Source organism: Rhinolophus sinicus, linkage group LG07, assembly GCF_036562045.2.
Source record: "Rhinolophus sinicus isolate RSC01 linkage group LG07, ASM3656204v1, whole genome shotgun sequence".
Lineage (NCBI taxonomy): Eukaryota > Metazoa > Chordata > Mammalia > Chiroptera > Rhinolophidae > Rhinolophus > Rhinolophus sinicus.
The window spans coordinates 940,113-960,769 of NC_133757.1; the positions used below are offsets into that span (position 1 = coordinate 940,113).

At 53.5% G+C, this 20,657-nt stretch overlaps 1 protein-coding gene and 1 long non-coding RNA gene across 25 annotated transcripts in view; both read right to left on the reverse strand.

Annotated features, from left to right (window-relative positions):
• Positions 1-2,316, reverse strand: part of JAKMIP3 (Janus kinase and microtubule interacting protein 3) — a 75,274-nt gene extending 72,958 nt beyond the window's left edge. For 21 of the 24 annotated variants that reach the window (XM_019728289.2, XM_019728288.2, XM_074338780.1 and 18 more), the window contains exon 1: positions 1,463-1,664. The gene's annotated coding sequence lies outside the window, so the exon portion shown is untranslated. The other 3 variants (XM_074338776.1, XM_074338775.1, XM_019728279.2) reach the window with 3 other exon arrangements.
• A 4,318-nt stretch (positions 2,317-6,634) lies between these two features.
• Positions 6,635-20,325, reverse strand: LOC109445700 (uncharacterized). The gene is made up of 4 exons (XR_012498345.1): positions 19,831-20,325; positions 17,626-17,722; positions 13,859-17,337; positions 6,635-7,544 (listed from the first exon to the last, which is right to left on the reverse strand). It is a non-coding gene; the product is annotated as an uncharacterized LOC109445700 (long non-coding RNA).
• Between the last annotated feature and the right edge of the window lie 332 nt (positions 20,326-20,657).

Below are 20,657 nucleotides of genomic sequence, written 5' to 3' on the forward strand. Positions count from 1 at the left end.
CCATCCTAGACCAGCCTGGATTACAAAATGCAAGTGGCAGAATCCCCCAGGCAGCCCCAGGCACAGAGGCCAAAGATGACCTGCTCTGGGCCAGGTTCTTCCTCCTGAGAGCCCTCACATCACCGTGCCTTCCCAGGGGTTGCGAGCTGTCCTGGAAAGACTTCCAGGAGGGATGTTTTCCCCCTTGTAGCCAAGTTCAAGGGAGCGTACTTGCCATTAATGTGGAGAGGAAATACTCAGGTAGTTGCCCAAACAAGCCTTACCTCATGGGCACAAATCAGCTTTCAGAAAGGCGGGGAGGGGCTGGGAGGGTCTGTGCATCCGCTTTTAATCCTGAGCCCCCGCAGACAGAGGGCCTGGCCCTTTCCCCTCCCCAGGGCTGCCCTCCCGGGTCCTCCTAGCGCCGCCCAGCTCCTGCTGCAGGTGGCAGCCCGGCAAAGGGGCTTGTCCTGAGTCCTGCTGTCCTCAACTCAGTGTCTGGATCTGCCGTCACCACCTGTCCCTTAGATTTGCGGACAACAGGCGACAGAGAGAACCTCACCACCTTCCTCACTGCGGGAACGGAATGCTGAATCAGACCCGACCACGAAGAGCAGGACGAATCGCTAACCCCACTGCCCCTCCCCAGAAGCGAGGTCAAAGGCGGCAGGTTTTTTTCTGGGAAAGCTGCCTAGGCCGGCGCCCCATCTCTGACTCCCGACCCCAACCCAACCCTGCGTTCCGTGTCTTCCCGTCCATGTCACCATGAAACAGCTGCACCGCCACCCCAGAAACTGGAACACTTGAGATCACAAAACTGGGCACCAAAAAATAAAAATAAAAAACCCGCAGGGGCCGCACCTTCCTGAGAGCAGCTCAGCCTGCGATACGTAAAAGCCGAGTCCGGGTTCCCCGGGGCGCTAGTACCTGCACCACCCCGGCCCACGTCACCGCGCCAGGCCTGTGCGCCCGCGGCTCCGCAGGGGTTCCCAGGGCAGGAGCGCAGATGAGATCCGGGACGCGTGGGGCCTAGAGAGGCAGAGGGACCTCCGCCCCCGGTAGGGGTGCCTGGCCGCGGGGCCCCGGCCACCTCCGGGCCACCCCCAGGCCACCTCCGGACCACTTCTGAGCCACCCCTGGACAATCTCCGGGTCACCCTAGGCCACCTTGCCGTGCAGGGCGCCAGGGCCCGGGATGCACGGTGCCAGATGTGGGGAGCGCAAAGGCCGGGCCTGACTGCGGCGGCGCACGGGGACCGGGAACCCGGGACAGGGAACCGGGCCTGCCGGTGGCTACTCACCGAGGCTCCCCGCGAGCGGGTGCAGCGTCCAACGGCCCAGCTCCGCCATTGCAGTGGCACTGCGGCGGGCGGGGGGCGCGCGTCACCGCGGGCGGGAGCCCCAAACCCAGGCCTTCCCCCGAAGCTCCCCGCCGCCCAGCCGCGCCCCCGGCCGCCGCGCGGCTCCGCCACATCCCAACCCACCTTTTCCTTTTCTGCTCATCCTTTATGGAGCAGGTTTGCGGTGTGTTCAAATCAGAAAACGCGTTGCCGAAAATAAGCCTGGCTGCTGCGCAGGGGCGGGGAGCGGAGGGAGACGAAGGCCCCCCGGCCAACCCGCCCCGCCCGTCCCCAGCGCCACGGGCTCACCGGGTTACCGGGGATGATTCTTACTCGTGGTGAGAATCACTCACCACACTTCGTGTTGGGCGTCAGCAGCCACGACGCAGCGCAGAAGACTTGCACGTGTTTTGACCATTAACTCTCGGCTTCCCATCTCCACAAGCTGCCTTCCGCCGCCCTGGAGACAGAGAAACGCTTTTGCAGACTTGCATGGAGCAAATCATATCGCTGCTCCAGAATCGGACCCTCAAGTCCGTCTTTGAGACTCCGCCTGTGGCGCCGGGGTCCCAGCCTCTCCACTGCTGCAGGCTCTGGGTCTGGCATTCATCAGTATGTGGGGAGAATACCCTGACCCACTTCTGAGCGTGGCTGAGGAGTGAAATGGTTTAATAAATGAGGCAAGCATGGTTCACGAAAACCTATGTGCAGGCCAAACGTTCCCTGGTGGAAAGCATTCCTTTCCCGTGAACAAGACTTACAAACCAGCAAACCCCAAAGCTCTGGGCACAGGGAGCCACTTGTTTTGCAAGCGGATCCTTCATGGTGAGGGTGAGAGTGAGCCTCTGCCACTGTCATCCCACGTCCCTGGACCCATGCTCTCCGGCTGCAGGAAACCAGGACCATTTCCTGATCGCTGATTAAGAACGGATGGGAGAGCACGAGGCAGCCTCTCCTCCTGACCGGCACCCGGCAGCACCTTTAAACAGGCCGTCCCAGCATCCCTGCTATCTGGAGGGTAAACACAAGGCAGACTTGTGAGTCCCGTGGTGTCAGCACTTTGCCACCTTCTTTGGTTCTTCGGTCAGAGAGGCAGCGATGGGTTAGGGTAACGTGAAGAAACGCTCAGTGAGTCTTGATGGGGCTCTTGGTGGGAGCGCAGTGGGCAGCAAAGGAAAATCCCCACCCAGGATGAGTGTCTACTCCAAGGACATCCAATGGGATCAGTTTGCTGCCACATGACTGGCTGGTCACCTGGGTGTGTGCCACACCCTGGCTCCATGTCTGTCTGGGCTGCTGATAGGCCCAGCAGTGGCAGTAGCCAGGTCAGCCTGGGTCAGGGGAGATCGGTGTGGCTAAACCCACCCATAATGGTGTACTCGCCACCCATGCCACCATCGTCACTAGTTTCGTAAGCTTTCTGTGCAAACACTGGGATGGCTGGCTGGAGAGAGCAGCTGGCTGACATCTGCAAACTTGGCACCTTCTCCACCAGACTGCCGAGGGCCCCCATGCAGCAGGAGACTTGGTGAACCTGCAAACATTTTCCCCTCTGGGCCCAAAGTCTGTCCACCCCACACTTCTCCCCAGCCCTCCAAACATGTGCCTTCTAAGTTCCTGACCATCAGTGTGGACCAAGGTGTGTGGCCTGTCCTTCCAGCAGAGTGGATAACCAGATCTGCGGCTCGTGTCGGTCACGGGTGGACTTCCCTTAGCCACTGTCCAGTGGGCTAGTTTGAGCAGGGCTGTGATACTCTCAGAACTTCCCAGCCAACAACAGCAGAGCACACAAGGCTGTCTTACTGGTCACTCGTTTCAGGGGGCTCCCAACAAGCCCAGCTGGAGGCCTGGCCAGTACAGGGGCAACTGTGTGGAAGGTGAGCTGCTTGCTTCCACTCAATTTCACAAAAGTGAACAAAGGACCAGTGAGTGAAAGTTTGATGACAAACAGCTTACGTAAGAAATATAAGAAGTCTTAACGTATCTCCTCCCAAGACACTTATTAATAACAAATGGAAATAGTGCATTGACAGTGGGGAGACCTGGCAGGCAACAATTTAGCCTGGAATGAAAGCCAGCATCTGTAATGGAGCAAATCAATGTCGTGTGCCTCAAAATACAGTAGCTAAGAAAAACACAATTTCTGTAGTATTCCTGCCAGATTCGTATCTGAATTTAATCAAGAGAAAACATCTGAGAAACCCCAATTGAGGGACATTTCTAAAAAATAACTTGTCCTGTACTCATAAAATATCAAGATTGTGAAAAACTAAGGCTGGGGGCCTGCCCAGTGGCTCAGGCGGTTGGAGCTCTGTGCTCCTAACTCCGAAGGCTGCCGGTTCGATTCCCACATGGCCCAGTGGGCTCTCAATCACAAGGTTGCCAGTTCAACTCCTCGAATCCCGCAAGGGATGGTGGGCAGCGCCCCCTGCAACTAACAATGGCAACTGGACCTGGAGCTGAGCTGCGCCCTCCACAACTAAGATTGAAAGGTCAACAACTTGACTTGGAAAAAAGCCCTGGAAGTGCACACTGTTCCCCAATAAAGTCCTGTTCCTCTTCCCCAGTAAAATCTTTAAAAAATAAAAAAATAAATAAAAGAGAAAAACTAAGGCTGAGGAACTGTTCTAAGTGCAAACGGTGGTTGTACTGTATTTTTAGGGAGTAATGACAAGAAAAAGGTCTGTGCATGCTCAGTACAGATGCAGCCGCCCTGGGTCTGACTACCTAGAACTCAGTGTAGGTGTGCAGGGTGATGGAAGTGTGAAGAGATGCAGGGAGAGGTTCACAGTCAGAATCGAGGCTCTGGGTGTCTTTGGGGGTGGCTGCGGGGTCAGGGGGCACACAGGAGGCTTCTGGGGAGCCCAACATACTCTTTCCTGACTTAGGTGATGGTCACTTGGGTATTTATTTTATAATTATGCTTTAAGCTGTACATATATGTTCTACAGACTTTTCCATAGTACATTAATTATCCCAATTTTTAAAAATGCCAATGGCAAACCAGAAACCTTCCACATTAGGAAAGAATCATAAGAATGGAGGGAAGTTTAGAAATAGCTCCACTCCCTCATTTTCTAGGGCGTGTGACTCGCTCACCTGTGTCCCAGACGGGGGCTCTTGCAACACAGAAGTACTGGTTTGCTGTCAGGAAGAACGTACTGCCTGAAATCCAGCAGGGATTAAATGCCAGAGTCTTGAAAAACAAGCACCATGCCTTAAGGGAGAACGCAGAAAACAAGGAGGCATCCAAGACAGGAACACCTCGTGGCAGAGCTAACTGTGGTGTGGGGAGAAGGGTGGTGCTGACGCAGCCTGGGAAGGCCCCGGAGACTTTCTAGAGCTTTCCCTTCACAGCAGGGGCCCTGGGCGCCTGGCCCTGGGACTACAACACAAGGACAAAGCAGCTTTCGGTGGTGTTCCCATTAAAAAGCAAATGTGAGCTCAAAAGCCAAAGGGACTGTGGCCGAATGAAAGTGTTCACATGCTCTCATGATGCACCCTCCTTCAATCCCTCTCTCTGCTGTCCCTTGCGTTCTTCCCAGGTGGCAAGAAGGATGGCCATTGCAGCCCCTGGACATGGCCCCCTCAATGACAGAAGCATAAAAACTGCTCCTCTTTCCCGCAGGCCCTGGGACAACATCCATGAGCCACGCCCGAAGCACTCAGGCTGAGAGCAGACAGGTTTCCAAAGGAAAATTGGGAACAGGCCACCAAAAGGAGGGGAAAGAGTGCTGGCAGGCCAAGGCAGCAGATGTCCACTCAGGGACAAACGTGTGGGAAAGGCTGCGCACATGTTCCTGCGTCTGTTCTGAAACCAAATGTAAATGGCTCTGGATGATCCATTTGTTCAGTGTAATTCACTGTAATTAACAGAGGACAGTGAGAAGATTCGGCCCTTTTGGTGGTTCTGGCAGCCCCACCCCAGCATCACACACAAGAGACCCTTGCAGAGCTAAAATACCTAGATGCTTGGTCACTCAGACATTCGACAGCCCTGGGAGAACCTACTGGATCCCAGACGCTGGTCCAGAATCTGTCCCCACAGAGCTTACGTTCCATCAGGGAGAGAGAGACAGGTAGTGGGACATGCAAACGGATAAATGCTTTGGGGAAAGATAAATGCAGGTAAAGTCGGTTAGATAATTCCAGCAACTGGAGGGGCAGGCTTTCATTTTCATATAAGGGAGTCAGGTGTCCTGGTAAGGTCACATTTGAGAGAGAAGAGAGGGAGCCATGCAGGTATCTGGAGGGAGAGCATTCCAAGCAGGGAACAGCAAATGCAGAGGCCCTGCAAGACAGCATGCTCTGTGCGGTGAGAAACTTGCAATCACCCTGCAAAGCCAGCATATGCCAGCATAGCCCAGGCACTCCGTGGAATGGTAGAGTTGGGTACAATGACTGAATGTATCCCAGGACCCCCGCTAGGGCCAGGGTAAGTTTGTGACATCCATGACAGGTCTGAGCTGCGGGCCACATGGCCTGGGCTGGTCTTAGACCAGTGATGGCCCCTCCTGGACCTGCTTCCTCACCTGCCAGGTGGGTGTGCAGGGAGCAGTCCTGCTCAGTTGTCGCAGGAGAGGGGCCTGTGTCTCCACCTCCTCACTCCTGGCCCGCAGGGGGCGCACTCCCCCTTCCTGCCGAGGCGTCCCTGCGGCCACTCCTTAGTCTTTACCTGCTTCTATCACCAGGTCGCCGTACCCCTCCAGTCCCCATCACTCTCTGCATTCCCGCCCAAGGATCTCAAACTCCCTTAGCCCAGCTGATTCCACATTGTAATAAAGTATATGTACTATATATGTACATAAACACTGGCTATAAACCCTGTAACAAGTGCATGCACTGTATACGTTGTATGTAAACACTGTAACTCTCCACTCCTATTTAGTCTCACCCATATAACCTCTATCCACCAGACCAGTTTCTCCAGGATGTATGTTTCATTCACTTTTGAATCCCCCCCTTTGCCTAGTAAATAGCGGATGCTCAAAAATATGTACATACTGACAAATGCCTGAAACAGACGAAAGAGCAAACCAGCGAACAAACAAACCAGTTCTCAGGCAGAAGACAAGTTTTGTCTTGGAAGGGTACCCTTCAAGTCAGTCAGTGGCCCCCAAAGCACCATCCGTGTGGCAGGCTCCCCTCTTGCACCTCCAGGCGGCCCCGCACACGCTCACCCTATTTCTTTGTCCTCAAACAGCTCAGCTGGGTTTCCACACTTCAGTGCAGTAATTCATAACATCTTACGTGCATGTGCCAAGGAGATGGCCTTCCCTTCTTTCCCTCTAGACCAAAGTTTGATACTTAAAGAAATTGTACATTTCCTTCACTCCTTTGCCCAACATTTTATTATGAGAATACGCAGACATAGAAGAAAGTTGAAAGAACTGTATGTGAACATGACATTATTCACCATCCACAATATTTGCTCTCTCACTGTGTCTGCACCCCTCCTTCCATCGGCTTACATTTGATGCACTTCAAAGTAAGATAGCACACATCATCCCTGAGCTCTGCAGCTTGCTTACCATCCACAGGGGCTCGATATTTTTTTTCTAGCTTTTTCTCTGGATGGGGAGATAAAGTTAGGAGTCAGCAGATGCCTGGATCTCAGTGTGCTGCTCAGTGAGTTTTGCCCCTGGGCTATATCCATGTAACCCACACCCCCACGGGGGCACAGAACGCGACCTCCTCTGCTGAGCATCCCGGCCTTTCCGTGATCTGCACCCCTGAGGCAACCATTCCTTCTGGCATTTCCACCACAGCATAGTGCAGCCTGGAAGTTCATTTAATGGACTCTTGCGTGTATCGGGAGTTTACTGATTTACTGCTGGATATTATTGTGTTGTATGGATTTTCCACGGTTGGTTTCTCCATTCCCGATGAGGGCTACCCCGGGTCTTTCCAATTTGAGTCTATTAGAGCACAACTGCCATCAACATTCTTGGAGTTTCCTGTCTCTGGCACCTTCAGGTTTCTGAGTCTTGGACAGCAGGGGGCGTCGTCGAGCTAATGGACAGAAACCTCAGATTTTCTTGGAGGAAGGAAGCGACCTTGTTGTACCAACCAATTACCACCATGGCAGTAACAGACCTTAGGAGGAGTCATTGTGCCACATATTGACGAATGTGACAGAAGGGCAGTGAGCCAGTTCCCCAACAGATCACCACTTGTGCTCCATGCGTGGTGAGTCCATCCTGGGCCAGGACGCCACACAGGAAGACTGGAGGGGAAAAGGATGGAGAAGAGATGGTCAAAGGCCCTGGCACACCTCAGACCACCCCTGCGCTGCCAACAGACTTCAACGGGCATGTCCCCTGGGCTCTTACGTGGCTGTCACCTGTGTGTTGTCACGCCAAGGCCCTATGACGTGGGCTCTTCCCGATGTGCTCTGAGATGGAAAGTCCTCAGAGAGGCAGGATTTGGGCCACCGCTACTGCCACGTTGTGCTCTTGTGACCTCTGCATTTGTCACACCAGATCTCACTTGGCCATCACATCCTGAGTGTGCCCCTATCACTCCCCAGTGGTTTGTCACGTGCTAGGAGCCCCTTGGAGGCCACTTCACCAAGAAAAGCAGAGGTAGGCTTGAGGGAATGAGAAACAGAAAGGCTGATTTTGACGCAAAATCATGGTGTGGTTCCCAGAACCACTGGGAACCTTGTTCAGAACGCCGGGTCCTGTCCCCATCCCCATGGGGTGGGACCTGGGGATTTATCACTTGACCGAGCTGACGGGCAATGCTGCCGTACAGCTGGTTTTGGAAGCTGCTGGTCTGGGTGCTGGTGGGAGTGGAGGGGAAGCGTAGGTGCTGAGTGGGCGAGGAGAGCCGGTGGGTGGGGGGAGCCTTGTTCCCACATAGACTGACCAGGGCTGACCCTGGCTGCTGCTGCATCAGGAAAGTGGGTCTGATGTAAGAAGACCTTCAGGAGCCATTGCTCAGGGCAGGGCAGAGGCCAAAGGTCACAGCAACCAGTGGCACTGGCCCCCTTTCCTCTGGCTCCTCCCACCTCCCACCCCTTCTTCCACCTGTGCTCACGGGGAGGCACAGCCGGCACCTCACACTCCTCCCGCAGGCCCCTGAGCAGCAACCCCTCTGTACTCCCCTCTTTCTGTCCCTCACCTACGCCCTCATGGGACACACTGAGGTCCCAGAGCAGAGAAAGGGCGGCCATGCATGCATTGGGGGAAACCAAACTTGGCACTTATGTTATTTTCATTCTCAAGAGCAGCATCCAAAAGTGTCACCAGCACAGACAGAACGCGGGCGAGCACGGTCAGCAAGGCAATGTCCACGGAGGAATGCCCGGACCTGCAGGGATTTTATGTTTCTTTGAGCCAAATTGGAGCAGCGTCTCACATGCTCCCAGGGAGTGGCAGCTTTGCAGCTTCTTTTATGCGTCTGAGGTTAAGGAGGCCAGGAAGGAAGATGACGAGGTGGGAGAGCCCGGTGGGGCCAGCTCACAGGAGAGTTGAGATCACTGCCCTCTTGAGGGGGGCCAGCTTATTGCAAAGGCATGTGACCCCGGATGCCCGCGGACAGTGCACAGGGCTGCTTCAGGCGAAGATCACCCTTTGCTGCAGGAGCTCGAGGCCTGGGGCGTGAGACCCACTGTGACCCACCCAGTTAGGAAGTTATGACCAGAGCACCCTGTGAGGGTACTTTCCTGGAACGTTTTTCCATCCACACAATTCCGCGGGTTCTATTAAGCACAGCTGTCTCAGGTACAGCCATCTGACACTCCAGGCAGCCCCCGAGGACAGCGGGTGGAGGGGCTGCCTGTGCAGGGTTCTGTCTTCTTCAAGAGGTTAGCAATCGGGCAAGTCCCTCCACTTGCCATCCAGACCCCAGCCCCAGGAAAGGGAGTAAGGCCAGAAATTACAGGAGTGGAACTCAGGGAAGGAGCGTCACAGGTGGGGCACGTGTCTCCTGCCCTGCCCCCGTGCCCCACACAGCTGGCAGTCTCTGATGGGTATCGGCGGGTTCAACTAGAGGCAAGAGAGCAGCAGGTGGCCCTCAGTGACTGGGCAGAGCTGAGGCCCTGTCCTGGGTACACAATGCCTCAGGAGGCTGCCAGATGAGGACTGTGGTTAGCTGGGAGCGTGCTCTCTGGGGAGGCCCGGCCTGGAACTCTCCACATGCTGCTGAGGCAAAGGCCACGGATTGGGAAGGGAGGGACCAGCCTCTTGGGAGCGTGCAGTGTGTGTAGCACGTGGACACTGCGACCAATAAAAGCTGCTGGAATGCAAGTGACAGGCAAAGCAGTCTCAGGTTATTACAGGCCCAGAGGCACTCAGAGGCGTGGGTCCCAAACAAACACGGAGGTTGCCCTGGGGCCAGGGAGGGAAGCCCAGATTTGAAACACAAAGGAAGCTGCAGAAGGAGGAGCTGGTGTTTACCAAGCACCTATCTGACACCTTATCAGACTCTCCGGTTGTAACCACACTAGGTTGCTGTCTCACAGGCTCTGCCTGTCGCCTGGGGCCACACAGAGAGTGTGTGGAGGGGGTGGAGGTGGGGGCTTGCTGGGCACTTGTCTTCAAAACAAATCCGTGGCCCAGGGAGTGCAATCTAATAACCCAGCACGGGCGGCTCCGCAAGCAGCTCCAGTAATCCAGGCCGGTGTCCTCACCCGTGTCCCCTTATTGTCATTTGCCGCGTCCCCAGCCAATTACACGTCCTACTTTGTTACCCTCACCAGAACTCTGAAGTAGGTGTCACTATTCGCATCTGCATTTTACAAACAGGAAGCAGCGGGGTGGCCCGGGAACGGGCCCTACCGTTGTCCCATTCAGGCAGGTAACCGGCTCTCTGCTTTGCCCCACTCAGGAGACAGAGCTGGACAGAGAAACAACCCAACTAGCCGTGATCTTTAGGCTGCGGAAAGGTGGCGAGAGCTTCTGGAGAGCGCCCCCTTGCCCCCTTGGGCAAATCAGATTGTCCCAGTGGCCAGGCCAGTGGCCTCCAGGGCAAAAGGCTGTGTGGTGTCCACTCCCTGTGAGGCAGAACAGCAGAGTCCAGGGGACCCGGAGGGCCAGCTGCAGGGAGACAGGAGGCCTGCCAGCAGGCTCCGCAGGCCAGGTCCAGCGCCCTCCCCAGGGACACAGGGGCCTCACCAGAACAGAGTCTCTGGAGGACAGAGGTCATCCTGTCTCCCAGAAGCTGATGCAAAAGGGGCTCAGGAAACGTCCAGGTTTTCACAGACTAGAGTGACTTTCTGTGAGCGGACAGGCAGGGCACTGGGCGGGGCTGTGAGGGCCTGGGTTGGAGCACAAGGCTGGCCTGTGTGAAGAGACAGAAGTGGCTGAGCAGCTTTGCTGAGCAGGATGGGAACTCGCCCACCATCTGCGTCCCTTCCTTCTCCAGAGGTGTTGATGCTGATGAGCATAACTGGTGCTGGACGTGGCAGGTGCAGCAGGGCGCCCCCCGGGGGGGGAGCAGTGGGGAGGGCGCAGGCTGGGATGCAGAGACCCTGGGCCATGGCCCTGCTCACAGGCTGGGGACGGAGCGGGCACTGGCTTCAATTCCTAGATGCTGGGAGTAGACAGCACCTGGAGCTGCCTCAGGATCAATGTCTCTGGCAATCGGCTGGAGAAGGTCAGGGGCCCAGAGGGAAAATGTAAGAACAAGTTAAAAATCTTAATTGGGGAGGTGGATGTGGAAATGGACAGGGAAGGAAGGATGGGAGAAAGCGCAGATACGGACACACAGCATTCATCACTAACCAGCCACAGGTACTGGGATGGCGCTGTGGGCCCCAGGGCCAGGAGCAGATGGTAAGGCCCCACACGAGTGTTTGCAAAAGGCGTGTCCAGGAGTGAACCAGAAAAGCCAGAGGGGCTGCCGGGGGAGGCAGGGGGAGTCCTGCCTGTTAGCCAAGCTCACTCAGCACAGGGTTTGTGGCTGCAGGGAAAGCCTCCTGAGGTCCTGACCTGCCCAGTCTGGGGGTCGTGCCCTTGTGTGCCCAGGCCACCCCCTCCCACAGGCATAAAGGGTGTCTTGTGGACCAACCACTCGCTCGTCCTGGAGATGGACCTAGACAAAGGTGCAAACACCACTGGTTAATTATTACCTTTTCCGGGCATGGTGCATGCAAAAATGTACCCCCTTTGGCTAAAGAACGAGGCTCTTGCTGGAGTTCTGGCCCTGGCTATGGGGGCATCCGGGGGACCCCGGCACCACCTCCCTCTGCCTGTGTGCCCCTGACCTTGGCCCAGGCCCTTGGGCTCAAGCCGCCAAACCCTTTCCTGCCCCATCTCTGGTCCACACACTGTCCCTCCCGTGCCCTCTTGGCAAACCCACACGGCGGCTTCTCCAGTCGTCCCAGAGAAGCCATGCCATCCAGGGATTCCTAAGTGTGTGGCTGGCTGTGCATTGCATACCACCTCCTACAGCAGGGCCCCAGCGGAAGCGGCCCCTCCCCACTCAGCCAGCACCTAGTCTGTTTTCCACTTGACAAGGAGCAAGCCCAGCCCTAGTCACCAGAGACAGCTTTGGCTGTCCCCTCTCCTCCTGTCCCTGCAAAGCCCGGCCTGGGCCCTTCCACACATCCCAGAAAGAGCTTTACCGTCCCCAGGACACAGGACAGGGTTGGCTAAGCAGAGGTGAGGCTTGTGGCTGCAGGGAAAAGAACAATGTCTCAGTGCTTGGGGTAACATTTCTGTCACGCTTGGTGTGCAGCCAGGGGTTTCCATGGAGGGACAGTCATGGTGAGATGGCAGGGCCGTTGCCGCTCTGGGACCAGCCCAGCTCTGCCCTTTGGGCCCCTAGTTTGACAGCTGCAGCCTCAGCTTTCCCAGTCAGCGGCCGCAGGCTTTTCAGACTGGCACAGGGTAAGTCACCTCTGCTGAACCACTGGCCCCTGAGCTCATCACCACCCCTGTCTTTTTAGTGACAGGACAGGAGGTGAGCTCATGCTGTCCTGCTCCTGTCACAGCTCGTCACTTGCCCACTCTGGGTCTCAGTCTCCTCTAGGAAGATAAGGAGGCTCTGTCCTCCCACCACTGTCTGCCACCTACTACCTGCAGCCCCCTCCCTTCAAGACAGAACTATGTGTTGCCCGTTCAGGTGGAGGCTGGACCGTGCATGGCTACCCACAGCACAGCTGCAGAGGCTGGGGAGGCGGGAGCATTCAGGAGCATGCTCAGAGCACTCGAGAACCAGCTCCCCCTTCCAGGACCACCCAAGCCTCCACAGCCTCTTTCCCAAGGGCCCCTGACAGTGCCCAGGGCACGGAAGCTGAGCTCCAGGACCTGAAACCTGCGCTGGCTGCTGGCTCCCTGCGTCCTTCCCTGCTCCCAGCAGCCAGCCTCCCCCACGGCCACCACGTGACAGGTCCTGTGACAGTGTTTGCTCAGTGTGTGGTCCCATGCCACCTTTCTCGTTAGTACACACTGGCCATTCTGCAATCTCCTCCGAGAGCAGCTGCACGATTGCTTTACGTAAAAGGACAAACAAACAGCGGCCGCCCAGCGCCCCTGCTCCCAGAGCTCCTTCATGTTTTGAACATTTTCAGGCACGTGCAGGGCCGGCTCTTATCGCAGAATGCCCGTTCCTTTGGAAAGGGTCCTGTTCCTTAACCAGCGGGGACATCAACAGAACAGGCGTCGTGGACAACTCGAAACATTTCATCACACCGAGTCCCACAAATAACCCTGGCAGAGCACAGACATCGCTGGGAACTGATGGGGCAGTTCCTGTTTTCCTGGAAGACCAAGGGAAGCAGAACAGCCTGATTGAGCAACACGGCCACTCTGTTCCCCAGCCTGGCATTTGGGCCACACTGAGAGTCCCCAGGGAGGCGAAAGAACAAACCCCCATGTGCTGCCCCCCTCCTGTCACTCCCGTCACTGACTGCTGATGTTGGATGGTAACCAGAAGAGTCACGTTCATTTAAATAATCTCCCCACCCATTCTTAGGTTTCCATGTCCCTAGGGAAACAAAGGACATTCCTTCCCCCAGGGAAACTGTTTCCTGCTGCCGGGGAGCAAACCACACCACACATTTTTCTAGTCACATCTAGATCAGACAAGATGTCCCCCTTTCGCCTTTAGGTCTGGGCAGTAATTACTGTACCCTGGCCAACGTAACCATCAAAGCCTCCTCCAGCAGGGACGGTTGCACCCAGGAACGCTGTGTGCGCACGCGTGCGTGCGTGTGTGCGTGTGTGCGTGTGTGTGTGTGTTGGGGGGGGGACAGGCTCCTTCTCTCCCGCCCACACCCGCCCCCCAGCCACAGTTCTGACCCCAGGGTCTGTGCAGCAGGGACGCAGGAGCGTGTAGGAAGCTCCCAGCCGCCTGTGCACAGGTCGGGAGGTCACCCACATGGACTGCCCCCCTGGGCTGCCCTTCGGGTCCTTGCAGGCCCCGGCGATGCTGGGTCTCTTTCGCCTGCTGTTCCCGGCACTGGGCACTGTGGCCGAGCTGCTGCCCAGTCAGACCAACACGTTCAGCCTCCCCTCGCCTTTCCCGGTGGCCCCTGGCAGCCCCCGCTGGCCCACTCCCCACCCTCCAGCCAAGTGCCTTTCACACACTCACGGGCCATTTGGGTGTTGTCTCTGTGAAGTGTCAGTTCCTTGTCCACTTCCCACTGGGTTGTTTGTCATTTTTGGAGTCCTGCTGGGCCGTCAGAGGAGCCCCACACCAACGGTTTGCCTCTCCAGTGGATGGCAGGTCGCCCCTTCCAAGCTGAGTCACGTTAGGCACGTGAATTCACTTTACTTCAGTAAAATGTACCCTCTGCTTGTAAGAGAACAGTAACCAGCCTACCTGGGTGGTTGTGAGGGCCCGAGGGGGTCATGCACGTCAGCTGCCAGGAACTTTGGGGGGCCCACAATAAGACGACAGAGGTTAGTTCTCCCGATGCGCGTCATCTTTGTAAGGATGGAAGTCGGTAAATGAATAATGTAATTAGACTTAACTCCTTTGCAGTTTGACTCACCACACAGTTCACTCTCCAGCCACCGGTAGTTAGACTTAGCTAGTTTGCAGTTAGATCCATCCTGATATTCAGCTGTTTCCTCTTTGTTTCTCCTCCCACTGATTAAATGAAGAAAGCTATTCCCTCTGTCAAGGCTGCGTGCACCTCACGAATCCATTTAATCAGCAGATGCTCACCTGGAAAGGGCAGCGTCTTACTCCTCAGGCGCCTGGACACCGGAATCCAATTTACATCCCTGGCAGTTTTTACCGGTGACGCAGAAAGCCCCAGGCTGTGGTGGCCAAGCCTGAGTCTGGAGTCTGTGTCGTGGTTGCTCGCTTGTGTGTTGTGAAAGTCTTCACGCGGCAGGTGGAAGCACAGAAAGAAGATTTATTAAAGTAAGAGGAGGATCAGCGGGGCAGAGTCCGCTGGGAACTACTGCGAAAGTCTTCCTTCCATCTCACATTTTACATTTTCTAACTAGGATGTAAACTGCTTTGTCCTGTAATGGAATCTTCTATTGAGTTTGGCTTTGTCCGCTGGAGTGGGGGAAGGTGCAGTTGAACTTGTTATAACGTTTGCATATGTTATGTAAATCAAGTTGGAGCCAGGCGTGGATCCCATACAGATACAGAACCTCTCCCAAGTCACAGTGTCGGGCACGCAAGGCTGAAGTACACAGAAGCGTTGAAACTGGAATTCATGGCAAGTGTATAGTAAGGAGAGTCATGGCAGGAGGGGAGGGGGGCAAAGAACAGAGAAAATGTTTTCAAAAGGTCCCAAGCTAAATTACACTTGTTAAATCAAATTATACCAGAGGTCCAAATCTCAAAACAGAACATTTAGTGCCACCATTACAACGCCTCCCGCCCCCATCTCATCAGTCCAGAGATAACATTATCTTAAAACAGACCAGACCCCAGGAAGCGATGTCAGCCCTCAGACCTGCCTGCCTGCCTCCCTCTTTCCTGCATAAGAAAAAGCAAATCTAAAGATCAGCACAGTTGTCTACTCAGAGACTCCCTCTGGCTTCTCTGCCGGCACCTTTCTTCTTAAATAAACTTTCTAACGTCTATTCTTTTCGAGTCTTATGAATGCTTCCACATTCTGCAAACAACCAGGGGGATTCTAAGCCAGCACACTCTTTCATTTAAGGTGTTAAAAAACAAACTCAGAGTACAGTTGGAGATCTCGTTGGCTTTATGAAATGATTCACGAATCGGACAGCATCCCATCTAGCAACCGGAAGGAGCTCCCAGGGGTTGTACAAAATGAAAGGTTGTTATAGGAAGAAGGGTGGGGCAAGGCAGCCATTAACGAAGCAAAGATTATTTGGGGGTCAGGACACCTTTTATCTGGGGCAACAGAATGGAAGGTTTTCACCATGCAGATTGCCTTTTCTTCCTATGGGGAGTGGAAAGGGCCCACATGACAAATGACCTTACTGGTGCTTGCCCAGAAAATCCTAGACTGGTTGAGTTAAGGTTATGTTTCTGGGAGAGTTGAAAGTGCAGTTAGGTCAGGTGTTAGATCTAGGGTTGGTGACATGGGCTTTAGCACGAGTGATGCCATTTCGGGCCTCAGGTTTTTCTTTAACAAATGGCATGCCATGTCTTTACTGTTGTCAAAAGAACATTCAGCCCGAGAACAAGTCTTACAAGAGTTTATTTGAGCCAAGCTGATGACACTGCCTGGAGGCAAGCTCTCAACAGATTGAGAAAACGCTCCAGAGAACGGAGTTTTGCAGCTTATTTTATACATTAGCACAAAGGAGGAGACGTTGTGGGGGTTACATGAAATCCACGGAGAGGTTAAGGGGGTGGGAGAAAACAGAGTGGGGGAATCTCTGGGGTTGGATAAAAAGTGAAACAGAGAAACTCGTACATTTTACATAGGTGGGTGCAGGATAGTTAGTCATGAACATTTAAGCACATTGTGACGGTTTCGGGGAACAAGACAACAGTGAGGGGTTCTGTGGTCTCAGTGGCTGTGCCCTGAGGGTTCTGGAAAAGGACATTACTCTGACATTCCAAGGGTCTGTTACCTTAGATGCATAAAGACAGCAGACAGTTTCAAAGGTAAAGACTGACCTTTGTCAAGGAAGCCACAGGCCCAGGACGCCACTACCGGCCATGACTCATTTTCAGTTAGGAATTTTTACATTCAGACCTTCCTGTGTGGTTCTTTTCAGTGTCTGAGTTTGTAGGGTTCACCACGCAGGGCTCCTCTGAGCTCGTCAGGTTTAGTATATATGGTCCCTTTTTCGTCCACACTATCATTAAATTAATAATGTCTTTTCATATCTTCCTGCAAAACTTAAAAATTTTCTTTGTATCTTGAACATCTCTTATTAAGTTCTTAGATATTCTTAGATATTTTTTGTTGTCAGTCTTATGAGATGTTTTCCATTTTCAAATTGGTCACTGCTAGCCTTTAGGAAAGCCATTGATTTGTGTATGCTTACCTTATGACACATGTTATTAAATTTTTATTTGTTCAAAGACTTTCTCCATTGATTGTCCTGAATCTTCAGAGACACAATTTGATTATTCTTTGTTAATCCATTGCTTTAATTAACAGATACTAACTGGACCCCTACTGACTGCCAGGCCCGCCCTCATGGAACCGACATAGGGGGATGAGGTGGGTCAGTAGTAGCAGTCTTGCCTCTTCCTTTTTGGTGTTGTGAGATTTTCCTTCCTCTCTCCTGTCTTATGGCACTGCCTCAGACCTCACAGCTCGGGCTGCTGACAAGCCCCTGGCCTGCTGCTGACTTCACGGGGATGCCACTGGGGTCACACGTCGTAGGCTTCAGGTGCGCTGCTTTTACCAGGGCGGCGTCTCTGTTGTGAGTGTCATAGAAGCCAGCTCGGAGGGCTGGGAGAGGAGAAGGGATTTACTGATGGGTTCTGGAGGGCTCACAGAGTTGCTGTTTCGAAGGCCCAAGTCCCAGCCTTGAAACATGGGCAGGAATGAGGGCAGCTACACAGCCGGTACGGCTGGTCCCAAGGATGGACGGCTGGCACTCCGGGCGCTGGGGCCCGGCACCTTCTGCTGGGTGCTGGGTGCTGGATGGTGCTCTGGTATTAACGTTTCTCTAGACAAAAAGGCAGGAAGTCAGGCAGTGCGCAGGGCTTCAGGTGAGGGCAAGTAGGAAGGAGCCCACGTCCCCCCACTGCCCTCTCCCCCTCCCAGCTTACTAAGTTTGTTTCTAGTGTGTGTTTCATGTCAGAAATGCACATGAAATTATTTTTGCTTCTAAAATGATTATTTTTAGTCTTTGATCTGTCAGGTATTTTTTAAGATCCTCAAAGTACTTTTTCTTCTTTAATCTTTTGTTAAATATGTGGTCAAACCATCCCTACAGTCCCAGGAGAGAACTTACTTGGTTGTGATGGATTTGTCTTCTGTTTGCTGTCAGTTTAGTCAGTACTTTTCCGTGCATATTCCTAGGTGACTATAGCTCAATGTTTCATTTCCTACTATGATAGAACGATGAGAAGTTAGAATCAGGGTTGTACCGACCTCATAGAATGAACTGGTAAAATCTCACCAGTTTGACTGCAGCCTGAAAACACATGGAAATGCTCCCCGCTCTAAAGGTTGGGCAGAAACTTGTAAAACTGCCTGAGCTCTGTCTCTGGGGAAATCAGACCTTCAGCCATGTACCAATCACTTCCACTGCTTCAGAGGCTCTCCTTCCCTGAATCAGCTTTATATTTTCCTGGAAAATAATTTTATTCAGGTTTCTTTTTTTTAACTATAAAAGTATATATGATTTTATATCATATTTTAAAATGTCCTCTGAATTTGTAATAATGTCCTCATGTATTGCTCAAAATGTCATTTATCACCAAAAATTTGAAATTAACGAAGACAAATGTGTTTTCTAACTCATTCATTTTGCTTTAATTTTTATTAATTTTATAAAAATGTTACAAATGTATTAATTTCTTTTATTTAGGGTTTTTTCCTAGCTTTTTAAACTACCTAGTTCATTTCTTTTATACCTTGTCTTAAAATGCATTTAATACTATACATTTAGTATATTGTTTTTAATAAACTTTATTTTTATGACTAATTTAGAACGACAGAAAAATGATGACTAGAACAGTGAGTTCTCACACACCCTTCACCTAATTTCCCGTTATTAACATCTCACATGATTAAGACTTATTCTAATCAGATTTCCTCAGTTTCTCCCTACTGTCCTCATGTCCCAGGATCTCATCTTTGAGACTCCTGTCTCCTTGGGCCCCTCTTGGCCATCGCTGTTTTTCAGGGCAGGCCAACTGGAGCAGATCTTCAAGCCACGAGTTTTCTTTCCCATTTCCCACTTGCATTTTCCTCGATCCCCAACTCTGACTGGGGGCTCCTCAGGCTTCCCCCGGGCAGCCTGCCCCACCCTCTCTGCTATAACCTTCCCCCGGGCACTAGGCAGCTTTACAGCGATGCTGTTGGACGTTAGGCCTCAGGCCTCCCCAGGTCAGGACATGAAATGATGGAAGTTGCTGGGACCTGTTAACATAAGAATGTCCAAACCTGTAGATAACTTCTTATAAAAATGTATTTGAGCCAAACAGAGGATACACCTGGAAGCAAGATCTCAGCCGACTGAGATAAATGCTTTGGAGAATAAATTTGCAGTTTCTTTTATGCATATGAGATTAGGAGGGAACTAAGGAAGATTTCAAGGAGGCGGGAAGGAGCAAGGCGGGGATTGGATTACAGGACAGTTAAGATTACAGTGATCTCTTGAGGGTGGTTCTGCTTCTTTCAAAGGCTGTTAACCTGGATGCACAGAAACAATGGACAGGGCTGCTTACAGCAAAGAGAAACCTTTTGCTAGAGAAGTTACAGACCTGGGGTGGGACTATCCACCACGACCTGCCCAGTTAGGAATCTGTGATCAGATCACTCTGAGTTTACTTTCTGTAGAACTCCTTTTTTCCCCCCACAGACTGGTAGCGGGTTCTAGATGGGGAGGGAAAATCAGGATGCAAAAAGAAACATTTCCATTTAAACGTTTCTGGGTCATCGCCTAGAGAGATTTAGAGGGTTTATGAAATGTACACGTTCCGGTGAGCTTAGCAGGTTGACGGGTGAGGAGACATACAAAAATCAGTGATCATTCTACATATTAGCAATAAACAATCAAACGAAATTTTACAATATGGTAACGTTAGAAATAGGAATATTTAGGGTATGTCTGTCAAGTGCGCAGATGCTGTACACTGAAGAGCACAGAGCCCTGCTGAGAAGTGAGACCTACACAGGGGACGAGCAGCCTGTACTCAGGGTTTGGGAGACCGGATGTGGCAGCTTCCCCAGGCGGCCTTCCCAGTAAAGGGGCAGAGAGGAGAGGCAGGCGTGGGAACATTCTATGAGGGGACGTGCCCTTTGTGTCTGTGTGGGGCAGCTGTGTCCCGTGCGTCCGCTGCTGCACCCATCTTGAACACTGCAGCGACAGGGGCACTTGGAAAACACTTGCTGAATAAAGGAGAACTGACGTTTAAAAGTAAAGAAAGGCCAGAACCTCTACATCCAGAAAGAAGGCTAAGTTTAGTGCCCCTCTCAAGGGCATCCTTACCTAGAATGGAAACAGACTCCTCCAGGTGAGGACAGCAGGGCTGCTTCCCCAGAGCGTGCTTGGCACCCGTCCCCGTCACTGGGTTTGGCAGAGACCCAAAGGCAGGCAGGGGAGTGGGAGACTTCACAGTGGAAAGGGAGGCTCCAGGTGTGTCCCCATGGAGGCTGGGGACTGGAAAGCCTGGAGCAGGGGACACCGAGATTGGTCAGGGCAGCATCTGGCTTTCTCTGGTGGGTCCTGAGCTGGCAGCGGGGCCAGAAATTGGGGAAGCTGTCAGTTATTGATCAAGTCTGGCCGATTGGGGCTGATTGTGACAGGGTTGCTGTGTGGCTTCCAGCTGCTGGAGACACTGGTCTCACTCCCTGCCAAGAGCGGAGGCTGGGCTCCTGGTTGGTCACTGCAGGTGAGGGGCTGTTGCCTGGTTGGTGGCCGCGGGTGTCTCAGTTTTGTCTTCACAGATGGCTTAGCCCTGGTGTGTTTCCACGCAGTCCACTAGCGAGCCCTGCGGTCCTCGGCGGTCCGGTTCTCGCATTTCCTTTACGGCCTTTACTGTGTTGGAGGGAGAACAGTAAACTCAGCAACATTAAAGACTGCCCGGGGGCCTCAGTGTCCTCGCCGGCCGCGCAGCCGCACGCCCGTGCTCACGTGCACCTCGCCCGCGTCCACCGCTGGGACGCGCGCCCGCCGCGGGCTCCGCCTGCAAGGCGCCCAGGCCTGGCGGGACCAGCAGGTACCGGGCCCCACCCACGGTGCCCCGCCTCCCCAGCAGTTTAGCCCCGCCCACTCCGCCCCACAGCCCCGCCTGCGTACGCACGCCCCGCCCCTCA